The following is a 12928-nucleotide window of genomic DNA, read 5'->3' as shown; positions in this document are numbered from 1 at the left end:
AATGCTAACCAAATCAAAAGGAACATTCTGACCTGGGGTGACTTTTTTTTTTTAACCTTTAGAGAGAGAGAAGTTGCTTTCATAGCTCACAGTATCACAGTAAAACAGCCAATTAAATGTAACAAAAATATCTTCACCCACTCTGTAAAGAAAATTATCTTTACAGCTGCAGAGAGAGCGAACCCGCCACTGTCATTGTGCAGCCAAGTCCTGAGAAATCCAATGGAAAGATTCCTGCATAAAACAAGGCTTCTGCTCCTTAGTCAAGAAAAAGCTCACTGTTTGCCAGGAGTCACATCCGAGTAATAGTTCAATATTCCTGCCAAGTAATCATTGAGTATCTTAAATTTATGCTTCTTTTGGGAGGCAGGTTTCTTCCTCTTCTGGATAGGAAGAATTTTCTTTGGTCCTGATTCCTGCATGGAGGAGATACCCTGCCTCTTCAAATAGTCCTCAATTTTCTCTTCATCCATGGAATCCACAGGAATGCTCCTCCAAAGCTTATGGAACTCTTCATCCACAATAAACTGGCAGCTCTTGTCATTGTAGAAAATAATTTTCTTCTTGTTTGGATGGGTAACAAATACAATCTGGTCCCCTAGTGCCTTGATGGCTTTCTGTGCATTGGGGTAATCCTTCCTCAATGTCTTCCAAAAGGACCCCCCCCCCCCCCCCGACCTCGCTGATCATGCTTGTCCAAGAGTCTCAGCAAAGCTTTCTTATCTTTCAGATTGTACTTGAGTTTGAAGGCATACTTCCCATCTACAACCTCAATTTTGGGTTTGTTTACTAATGCCTCACTTTTCAGCTCTGACAGAAATTAAATCGAAAAAAAGAAAACAACTTCAGATGGTGGATGATGAAATGTATGTTTGCTTGTCAACTATCAAGACACATTTTGAGCTAATTTGCGCTCAAAAACAAGCACATCCATCACATTGAATAGCAATTCTATTCTAACTACTTTAGTCTCACCATTGTTACAATTGCCCATAAATAACTTAAAGACCTTTAAATAAATCTCAAATTTAATTTTTTGCTGGTTTTGCAATTTTATCATTTCGATTATAATATGCCACGAAAAACATTTGCTCCATTTAGTGTGACGGAGCTAAAAAAAGGTTTGAGAGACACTGTTCTGGAGGTAAACTTCCTCAATTTCGGGAAAGGAATGCTTACTTTCCTACACCATCTGTTCCAAGACAAATGACATCTTTCGTATGACTTTTAAAAGGTGTATTTCTTTTAACTGTGCTTTTATCTAGAGTTCTTAGCTCACGGAACCTGCAGTATAGCCTCATTGCCTTTCAACTAGGTTTCCAAATAGGTTAGTTTTGCGCATACTTTGACAGAATGAAATTGACTCTTAGACCAGGGAGTATGATCTCAGCTTGTCACATTTACTGCTAAGCTCACTGTAGTGCTTGCATTATGTCAAAGACAGCTTCCTTCTGGAGCTCATAAGGAGAAAATATAAAACTCATAACTTATACAAACATGCTTGGAAATTCTTTTTACTACTACTACTACTACGACTTATCATTTATATAGCGATGAAAGGTGTACGCAGTGTTGTATATTTTGACATTCGTAGATGGTCCCTGATCAGAAGAGCTTACAATCTAACTTGGACAGACAGACATAGCATATAGGGTTGGGGATGCAGAACCCAAGGTGAGAGGAGTTAGGAGTCGAAAGCACTCTTGAAGAGGAGGGCTTTTAACTGGGCCTTAAACACTGCCAGAGACTGAGCCCACCGTAGGGGTTCGGGCAGCTTGTTCCAAGCATATAGCGCAGCAAGGTAGAAGGGACATAGTCTGGAGTTGGGAGTTGAAGAGAAGGGCACGGATAGGAGGGACTTACCAGCTGAGCGGAACTCATGGCAGGGGGAGAACATAGTGGGAGATAAGCGAAGAGAGATAGTGAGGGGCAGCTGAGTGAGTGTACTTGTAGGTCAGTTAAAGGAGTTTGAATTGTATTCAGAAATGGATGGGAAGCCAATCAAGTCTATGGTACCCAAAACTACAGGAAATATTTCTGCATCTTTCTGCCTACATTTCTTGTGTTAACTCTCCTAATGCTTAAACTTTTTCCCTCTTTAGTTCCACAGCTTTTCTTTTCTAAGGTGGCAAAGGACAAAAACCTCTCATTTATTAGTCACAGCTTTCTAAGTGAATTATTGAGTTTGCATCAATCTCAAACAATTTCAGTATATACATGGCTTATTAAAAATTTATCTCAACCCACAAAGCTCTCTTTTAAATGCATGCTGACTTTTTATACGAAAAGGCTGAGGCCATTAAAGGAAATTCAGCTATTTGAGTGATGCTGGGATGTGGCATTAACCCTGGTGTTCCAGGTTCCCTTATGCATTTTTCAACTTAATGACAACTTTGCTAAAAGCTGTGATCAATACAGATTCTGGGTGCAATCTAATCACAGTTATGTAGCCAAGAGGCCAACATTTTTTTTTTCCTTTTTTACATTTTTAAATGGAATTTTCCTTGGTTTTTGGCTTTTATTTGTTGGGGTTTTTTATAATTTGCATTCATTGAGTTATATATAAGAGACATCATATTAGAAAAAAATGGAGATGCTGGTTTAATTTCAAGAATTTGAGGCGTAGTTATCAATGTTGATTGCCATTAAGGGGGGGGAGGGTGTTATCAACATGGGCTGTTAAAACATATTATTTTATCACTAGATTGTGGGTTCAAACCCTACACTTCTCCTTGTGACCTTGGGCAAGTCACTTAGGCCCAAATTCTGTAACCGTCGCCTAATGGTAGGTGCCCAACTAGATAGGCGCCTATCTAAATTGAATAACAAGCTCAATTAAGCTTTTTAGTCAGCACTAATTGAAACATAGGCGCCTATCAAGAAAGAGTGATTCTGTAACAAGGCGCCTCTAAAAATGTAGGCGGCCTTAAAAAAAATAGGCGCTATGCATGTTAAGCGTGGGCGTGGCTTCGTGTTAGGCGCCTTGTTACAGAATCGCTGCTCTTAAGCGTGCTTAAGCGCTCGCATGGGTGCCTACGTTTTAGTTGTGCCTAGAGCTGGCCTATTTATTGGGTGCCTCCAAACCAGGTGCCCAAATAGGTGCCGCTTAGCGCGATTCACTAAACAGCACCCAATTGTGCTTGAATTGCGCTGAACGCTGCCTAACTTTTGGCCGCTTCATATAGAATTTGCCCCTTAATCCTCCACTGCCCCAGGCACATTAGATAGATTGTGAGCCCACTGGGGCCGATCGGGAAAATGCTTGACGTGTCTATTAGTGTGGTCATAAAACTACTTGAGTGTGCTTTGAGTGTGGTCATAAAACTACTTGAGTGTGCTTTGAGTGTGGTCATAAAACTACAAAAAGGCAGCATACAAGTCCCAATCCCTTTCTGTATTTTAGCACAGACCCCATTTTATGCAATGAGATCTAGATAATAACAACATGGGTTGATAGAAATATAACTTGTCTTAAAGGTAGCCCATAATGATAACTTGCCCCCTTAAGATGGGTTATTTTAGGTATGTTATTTTACCACAGAGAGGTCTAGTTACATTGGCCAACACCCATTTTAGTGCCTCAAATGTTAGACCTGCTTCTGGTTGTGGGTTCAAAACCCCGCGCTGCTCCTTGTGACCCTGGGCAAGTCACTCAGTCCTCCATAGCCCCAGGTACGTTAGCTAGATTGTGAGCCCACCGGGACAGAGAGGGAAAATGCTGGAGTACCTGATTGTAAAACCGCTTAGATAATCTTGATAGGCGGTATATAAAATCCTAATAAACTTGAAACTTGAAACCTGATTCCAAAAATGGTACCAGTTTTCTCCTATCAGCTCTAGTTTTTGAGATACAGAACATGTGCCATATACCACTCCTCGTTCTGCTCGCCCATTAAAATATCAGGATATTTTAATGTAGTGTTTAAATTAACCTTTTAACCATGAAGGAAACATATTAAAAATTAAAAGAAATGTGTACAACATGAAAATCTACTTATTTCACACCAAAAGCACAAGTTTATGATACAAACTTTCCAGTCATTTGACACACAAGAAGCTCCTTTTGTAAGACTTCCAAGAGTGGGATCTGCCAGGACAATCCCGCATAAGATTCCAACAATAGTCTGGCATTATGTGTGCATCCCATCTTCCTTGGTAACTGGCTTCCATTGTTTTTATGTCTTGGTGAAATCTTTCACCTTGCTCTTCACTTAAGTCACCAAGGTTCTCTGGAAAGCAATCTAATATATATATAATATATATAATATTTCCCAAAAAGAAAAGAAAAGACTCCAATTAATCCAAAATACTGCCATAAAACTTATACATAAAGCAAAAAAATACGACCACGTAACACCCCTTCTTATTAAGTCACACTGGCTACCTATTAATCATCGAATAACGTTTAAAATAGCATTTCTAGTCTTTAAGGTTCTACTATATAATACCCCTCAATTTATATCTAGAATGATTATTCCATATCATTCAAATCGATCTCTTCGATCGTCACAACAAGAATTATTATTGGTCCCTTCCTTAAAAATTGTGGGAACAAGGAGAAACGATATGTTCTCAGTTTTAGCTCCCCAACTCTGGAACACTCTGCCTCTTTTTATTAGAAAGGATAGAGATCTTGTCTCCTTTAAAAAACTTTTAAAAACTTTCTTATTCAATGATGCCTTTATCGATTAATTAATCTCTTTTTTTTTTTTTCTCTTCTTTTTTTCCCTTTTCTTCTCTTTTCTTCCCCCTCCCTTTGTTTTTTCCCCTAATATATGTTTTTTTCCTCCATCAAGAGAAAAATTTGTAACTTTTTCCCCCCTTTCCCTCTTTTCATGTTTGTTTTTAACATTATATATAGAGATCTTTTATGTTTTATGTAATTATTTAACAAATATTTATTTAGCTGTTATTAATGTATTACTAATATGACTATATGTTCTCTTATAATCTGTTTTTAACTGTACATCGCTTAGAATGTTTTAAATAGGCGATTCATCAAAAATAAAGTGAACTTGAACTTGAACTAAGTGACTGTGCAGATAATGGACTTTAACACTCATGTAACAGCCAAGCCTGTTGAAATGAAAGAGCATATCCTCTACTAATTGTGTATATTGTCTGCCTTCTTGTTGCCAAGAAAGTGTTTCACAACAGGAACAAATGAAGACCAGGCACACGATTCGATTTCATTCATTGATGCTATGAAATGTGGGTCATTTATAAGTTGTCTGATCTGTGGACCATCGAAAATTCCTGCTTTCAGTTTTTCCATGTTAAATCCAAGTAACATATGCGCTATGTATTCGATGCATGAACTGTCTTTATTCAAAGCCTTTACAAATTGTTTCATCAGGTCTAGCTTTATATGTAGTGGTGACAGTATGATTCTATCTCATGCTACCAAAGGTTCATTGATTACATTTTGTCCTCAAACCACCATCTATAATAATAAAATGGTAAGCGCACATGCGCACTCTAAAGCCATGTTCCGTGATCCGTCGCGATGTGGCCACAAGAGTGCGCATGCGCGCTTACCACGCATCGGGCTATGAAATACTGAATGGGGGAAAATGGCTAAACGTGAATCGACTGCTCACTTTTTCAAAATGCGCAAAGACTAGGGAACACACCATGAAGCTACATTGTGCAGGGTTCTCACTCAGTCCTCAAGATATACCCAAGTCAGATCGGGCTTATGCTCAAGCCGCCGCCACGGCTCCTCTCTCGAACCGCACCAGGCGGGGATCGAGAGAGGAGCTGCGGCGTCGGCTTTGAACTAAAAAATGAAGTTGTTAGAAAGGGATCGGGAACACTTGCAATTACCTGAAAAACTGAATTTTTAAGCCACGCTACAGATCCTTCCCCGCCGTACCCAGGCCCTGGCGGTCCCCGCCGGCAGGAAGAGGGCTTTGAGGGAGCCGGCTGTCAGCGGAGGGCAGAGGTGGGCCCAGGACAGACTTGCTCCAGCTCGCGCCACCTTCAAAATTAAAAATAAACGGCCCCACACCGCCTCCCTGCTCGCACAGACCTCCATCAACGAAAAACGGCACTACCATTTGAAGTTTATTTTAAAAGTTTAAAGTCGCTGTGCTCCTCTCATGAGCCGCCCCTGCGTCGGAGAAAGCTTCCAATGCAGGCAGCGATCGTGAGAGATGCCGCCGCGGCAACTTTAAACTTTAAAAAGAAACTTCAAATGGTAGTGCCATTTTTCCATTTCCGGCTGTGCCCTTGCCATCTCTTTTGCTTTCTACCTAGCCCCCAGTGCCCTATGGGTCTTGTGACAAACCTGTGGCCAGCTTTGTCCCTGTATGAGATAAAAGCAAAACACGGTCCCTGGTCAGAAGGGCTGACCAGGTTAAAAGTAAAAGTTTGGTTTTGGCTGACTACCCCTCAGACAGTGAGGTAGAGCAGGAGAGGCAGGAACATAGATACATCCAGCAGAGGGCGCCATCTCAGGACAGGTACCCTAGAAAACCTGAGAGGACTCTTATGGAGAAGTGGAGTCCTAGGGCTGGGAGGTATGCTCATTACCAGCCTAGGAGAAACCTGAGTTATTTCCCTAGGGATTTCCTGCCTAACACAGCTGCTCTGAGGAGAGAGGGGTGGGGCTTTAACCAACATAAAAACAGAGTATGGAATCTCAGTGAGGGAGGCAGGGAAAGCCGGGACGGAGCTAGGGCTAATGAGCTCAGGCAGCGGCAGGAGAGACAGCAGAGCGTGGAGGCAGATGAGGGGAGAAGTCTCTCTCCTCCAGCCCACAGCAGTGAGGACGTGGAGATGACAGAGGACTACCTCAACTCCACCCCAGAGGCTGCTGGGCAGACAGAGGCTATGGACATCGCTGAGCCATTGCTGGAAGCTAGCCAGTTCCCCACTGACATGGAGGTTAGTTACTAAGGGAAAGGAAGCAAGGCTGTGCTTGTGCTGTCTCCTGTAACCCAAGCCCAGCTGACAGAGATTAGGAGAAGAGCAGGAAAATCTCTCCGCTACTCTGTATGACTGCCTGGAGAGCTTTGTTTATTCAAGGAACCTTATCTGTAGGGGTGTGAAAGCTCCGTGGGAAAAACCCAAGTAAAGTTCACAGCTTATATAATGCCTTATTGTGTTCCGTCGGCCAGGAAGCCCAGCTGATTATAACGAGCTGTGAAGCCTGCTCTGCAAGCCTGTCCGTGTCTCAGCTAGGTAAGCTGAAATGTTTAAGAAAGTCAGTACTAAGTTTTGGAACTGTAATTACTCTGGCTGTAGTCACAAGGTGTGCCAAGTTGGAAAGTTTTATTTTCCTGATATTTTTCATTTGCCTTTTTCCCTGGTGAAGAGGACTGTAGTTAAACTGGAAAGTCCAGGGTATTGAACTGTATGTGGCATTTATAGCAAGCCATTCTGACAACTGCAAGTTATTTTAGTATTTTATAATTTTGCCATGACATATGGGTGGCTGATGGTATTCAGACCCCCGGGTTCAATAAAGCTCAAGAACATGCTTTTGTAACAAGACTTACCTGTGTGGTCTTCTCTTTATAAGTTACTCTCAGTGTGGCCTGGCAGACTAGGCAGGCGCCTAGGTCTGTTCTACCCTGAAAAGCCTTCCTCCAACCTGAGGAGGCCACGCCGACAGGCCAGAACTCAGCACACTTAGTCCCTCTGCTGGTTAGAGCAAGGGATAAGTGTGTCACAGTCTGTACCTTTGTATTTATCCTTTTGAGTGCGCTTTTTAATACTCGAGGCAGCAAAACAGCCATGCAGGTGGTGCCTGAGCAACAAGCCTGTCTTGCAGTCTTATCCCACCAGGCCGTCTGTTTCTTAAGGATTAATTATGTGCCAAGAATAAATAGGGAGCCGATGCAGAAGCTATGTGGAGGGAGACAGCAGAAAGGGGAGAGGTAAGTGGTACATGCTGAGAGGGAGACCAAGGCAGGAACTGAGGAAGATCCAAAGGCAATTGTCTGACTGGTATAAGAAAAAGAAAGAAGGGAAGAGATGGAAAAAGACCCAAAAAATATAGGTCTCTTCAATAAAGTTTGATTGTCAACCCATTGCTGCTGCGCTTTCCGTTACGCCTCCAAGCGTGGCTCCTCCCCCCCCTCTCCTTCAGGCTGCGGAATGGAGTGTGGGGCTTGGTGGAAGTGTTTGTGTCTGGGTTGCAGGATGGTAAAGCTGTGGAGCTGGCAACAGGTACACGTGCATGCGTTTCTTCCCTCTCCCGGCCAAAACCCTGTAGATTAATGGCGGCTCTGATTATAGGGGAAGACTTTTGCACTTAAGTTGTGGAGGGAAATGCTGCTGCACATGGAGGGGGAAGGAATGCTGCACACAGGGAAGTGGGGGGGATAGAAATGCTGCTGCGTAGGGGGCAGGGAGAGAGACAGATAGAAAGATAGACAGCGGGAGGGAGAGAGACAGAAAGAAAGAAAGACAGACAGACAGACATATTCTAGCACCCGTTAATGTAACGGGCTTGCTTTCGGGAGGGGGTAGGGAAACAGAAGGGGGCCACGGAGAGACAGTCAGGCATGGAACAACAGATAAATACAGGTAGGCAGGGGACCAGGGAGAAAGACAGAGAGACATACAGAAAGAAAGACAGGGGGCCAGGGAGAGAGACAGACAGACATAAAGAAAGACAAACAGACAGAGGGCCAGAGACACAGATAGAATAAACACAGACAAACACCATGCAAGGAGAGAGACACAAAGAAAAAAAGACAGACAGCCAGCGGCCAAGGAGAGAGAGAGAAAGAAAGAATGACAAACAAACAGGGGGCCAAGGAGACAGACAGAAAGAAAGACAAACAGCCAGCCAGCATCTAAGGAGAGAGAGAGAGAAAGAAACCTCCCCCCCAGACAAACACTAGCCAAGGAGAGAGAAAGAAAGAATGACAGACAGGGGGCCAGAGAGACAGACAGAAAGAAAGAAAGACAGACAGACAGACATCTATTCTAGCACCCGTTAATTTAATGGGCTTAAAGACTAGTACTGTATATTCCCTCGGAGGCCAATCATGCTCATATTTTTCTTTACTGTCCCAAAGGCATAAATTCAACCATATCTAAGAAACTAGAGCTGATGTGGTCTATCTAATGGAATTTTCTGAATCAGTGCCCCAACTAACCCCAGGAACAGGTAAAAAAAACAAAACACAAAGCACCAAGAAAAGAATTTTTGTTGGCCTCCCATGGTCTTATTGGGGAAGGTATCAATGTGGGCTATTGTTAAAAGAGGTTATTATACCACAAATCATTCTATTTGACATAGTCTCATCTTAACAATAGCTCACATTAATAACTTCCCCTCCTTAAGGCAGTCAAGACATTGTGACATCACCGATGAGGTTGGCTCTTAGGTCCTGGTGGAATTAGGCTTTATGAAATCACAATATCAACTCAAGTTATCAGAGACTGAAACTCTTCACACTTACAGAGGAAGTTATCAACGTGGGCTACCATCATAACGTATTATTTTACTGTTAATCTGAGTTATTAGTAATCAGGTCTCATTACCTAAAATGAAACCTGTCCTAAATAGCACATGGTAAAATAATCTGTTTCAACAGCAGCCTACATTATTAACTTACCCTCATAATCTCCAAGAATCTTCTAGATATCAGTTCATAAATGTGCTGCGATGGATTTCTCAGGTACAAAACATGGTAGAATTTGATGAAAACCAACGTGGGTGTTTCAATAATGAATATTAATGATGCTTTGGATGGAAGTTATTCACGTGGACTGCCATTAAGAGGGGTCATTTTACTACTAACTCAGGCTGTTTTAGCACGGGGGTCCCATTTTATGTCCATTGCTTTCTAGCAAGTTCACACAGAGACCTTTGGGCGGCGGTTATTTCCGGAATATGCAGGCTTTTGTTTATTTTTGTTTGCGGTTTAATTTGACACCTTACAAATTAGGGACCTCTGATGAAGGCATGCTAACCGAAACACGGACCGTGTCGGGTCCCCTGGTTTGCTACAAGGTGGTGACACTTACCGCAATCAATAATTGTTTTAATAAAAATAGCCTGCATCTGTTTGTTTTGGTTTATGAGACCTAGTTACAAATAACTGGGTTTAATAGTGAAATAACCAGTAGTGCAGCCAAGATGCAGTAAAACTAAAATCTGAAGGGAACTAAGGGCAACAATTTGTATTGGATTAAAAAAAAGGTTTAAAATATTTTTTTAAAAGTCACTTTTCTTGAAACTGCAGGAAGCTTAAACAGTGCAGTGGGCTCCTTGCCTGAGTATGAGGGAGTGGGTAGAAGGAGAGATCTAGCATTGTGACATCAGAAGAGAAAGAGAAACCTGGTATTATATGTTAAATTAATAGCCCTCTTTAAACAATTCTCAAAGCAGCAGTGAGACTTGCAGCAACCATTATATGAACTACTCTGTCTGTTTAAACATTTTGGACATAAGAACAGCCTTGCTGGGTCAAACCAATGGTCCATCTAGCCTAGTAGACTGTCTTCACGAAGGCCAATCCAGGTCACTAGTATCTGGCAAAAACCCAAATAGTAGCAACATTCCATGCTTCCAATCCAGGGCAAGCAGTAGCCTTATGGTTAGAGGTGTGGGCTAGACAAGGAAAGCTAGGTTCAAATTCTACCCTTTATGATGCTGGGCAAGTCACTTAACCATACAACTTTAGGTTGTAAGCTCTCAAGAGACAGAGAAATACCCACATTACCTGAATATAACGCATACTGAGCTATTACCAAAATTATATAAATTAAGCTCCTTGGAAATCTACAGGAAACATCATTACATTTTATTTTGTTCATTGGAACAAAGCGGTAAATAAAGGCCCTGTTTTGAAATGATTAAGACTTGAAGATAGGATCTAGATCAAGCTTGTCCAAATTACAGCCCGCAGGCCAGACTCTAGCCCACCAAGTACTTTTCTCTGGCCCTTGGAAGCTTGGCAATTCTTGTGGTGCTTATAGCGAGATTCCTGCTCCCCATCACAACTCAGTTCTTTGTAAACTTGAGCCATGCATTGTCAGAAGGTTTAAAGGCTAGATTCACTAAGCAAACCAATCATGTACCAATCAGTTTGTGACCCCATTGCGACCTGATTTCCCTCTGACCCAATTCACTAACTTCTGTCCCGATCATCCTCCGATCCGCACATGCAAATGAGGGGGAACAGCTTTCAAATGCAGGCAGGCAGCGATTCACTAAAAAAAAAAAAAACTGCAACACCGACTGGGCTGGCCGATCAACAAACAAGCGACTGCTGGGGACCAGTCGTTCACGTCACTTCCGACTGCATCTCCTGCTCTCTCTGCCACAACTCTCCAGCTCTCTCTTCCCCGACTTTCCAGCTCTCTGCCCCTGACTCTCCTGCTCTCTGCCCCGAGTGCTGCCTTGCTTCTGCCCCGGCCTTCCCCCGCAGTTTGAGCCCGTGGTTTTAACCCACAGGTTTAAAGCGGGTTAAAACCACTGGCTCGCTAAAAAGTTAAAAGTAAAGTTTAAAAAAGATTGCTGCTCTTCAATGCATGTGCAGACCATACACAGATGGTCTGCGCATGCGTGGGAATCGCTATAGAGTAGTCGGTTGGGGGCATGATTCCGATCGCCCTCATTTTCATGAGGTTAATTCGTGAATCAGCACCCCGGACATGGATCGGATCGGATTGCTCACAGATCGGATCGGATCCATGCCCCGCCCTTAGTGAATCTCAGCCTAAGTCTTGTGAAACTTGAAACTGTGAGGTCAACCTGAATTTCCAGCACCACACAACTCAAGTTTGCAAAGAGCTATGTCGAAATGGGAAAGCAGGAATCCCACTCTTTCTTCTGCAGCTAAAGCCAGGTGCAGGGAAAGAAACTGAGTAAAGATGGGGGGGGGTTCAAGAGAGACTGAGTAAAGGCTGAGGAGGAGGCAACGCATTGTCTTATTTTGCCACTAATTGGTGAAACTTGGCAAAATATAACAGGGTGTGTTTTGGCCCTCTGAATGTTACCAAGCATAAAATATGTCCCCTGATAGATAAAGGTTGGACAAACTTGGTCTAGATGTCCATTTCAGTTGGACTTGCACAGGGTGGTTTGAGGCAAACCTGAACATTTCTGGGCTCTGTCTCTGAAATTTCTTCACACTTCTAAACTCATTTCATCTGAAATGAATGGGGGGAAACAAATAATTAAGTTTGCTCTATGAATTAGAACTTAAGCTGTTCAGATGGTTTACCTGAATTAATGTGTTAACAAATTATACGAGGACGCACAACATATAATATGTTCATATAATAAGCCAAAATGTTGTGTGATTGTGGCACCGAGGTACCCCCCCTCTTCAAACCCAGCATGCACCCAAAAAGAGGGAGAAAAAGCCTCAGACTAATGTAGCAGGTTAGAACCAAAAGGTACAAATCAAAACTGCTTTTGATACTTTCAATGGCAAAAAAACTCCCTCACGGAACAGCTCAAGTTTAGAAAAAGGCAAAGTCACCCGGAGGTATGTTCAAGGACTTAGTGACAAAAGACGACTTGAGCTCCAACGCTGTCATGTCTTCTCCAATCTTCCCAAAAAGCGACCTTGTTTCACCAATGTTTGGCTCATCAGGGGAACAAACAATGCAGCCTTGAAAAGTGCAGCCACGCTGAGACCAGCCCCCGGGTGACTTTGCCCTTTTCTAAACCTGAGCTGTTCTGTGAGGGAGTTTTTTTTTTTTTGCCAGTGAAAGTATTTAAAGCAGTTTTGATTTGTACCTTTTGGTTCTATACTGCTACATTAGTCTGAGACTTTTTCTCCCTCTTTTTGGGTGCATGCTGGGTTTAAAGAGGAGGGTACCTCGGTGCCACGATCACACAACATTTTGACTCATTACCTGAATTAACCCAATGCTAATTCTGACTAAAACAGAGAACTCTTCATTCATATATCATAAATGTAAATCAACAACTTGATCTTGACCGTCTCAGTTT

The 12928-nt window shown here is 42.5% G+C and overlaps 1 pseudogene; it reads right to left on the bottom strand.

Annotated features, from left to right (window-relative positions):
• Window positions 1–275: 275 nt before the first annotated feature.
• On the bottom strand, window positions 276–1897 carry LOC117367916 (annotated as a pseudogene).
• Window positions 1898–12928: the final 11031 nt, after the last annotated feature.

This window comes from Geotrypetes seraphini, chromosome 10 (assembly GCF_902459505.1).
Source record: "Geotrypetes seraphini chromosome 10, aGeoSer1.1, whole genome shotgun sequence".
In the NCBI taxonomy this organism is placed as follows: domain Eukaryota; kingdom Metazoa; phylum Chordata; class Amphibia; order Gymnophiona; family Dermophiidae; genus Geotrypetes; species Geotrypetes seraphini.
Note: the sequence above shows the minus strand (reverse complement) of the source record. Positions and strands in the feature narration are given on the sequence as shown.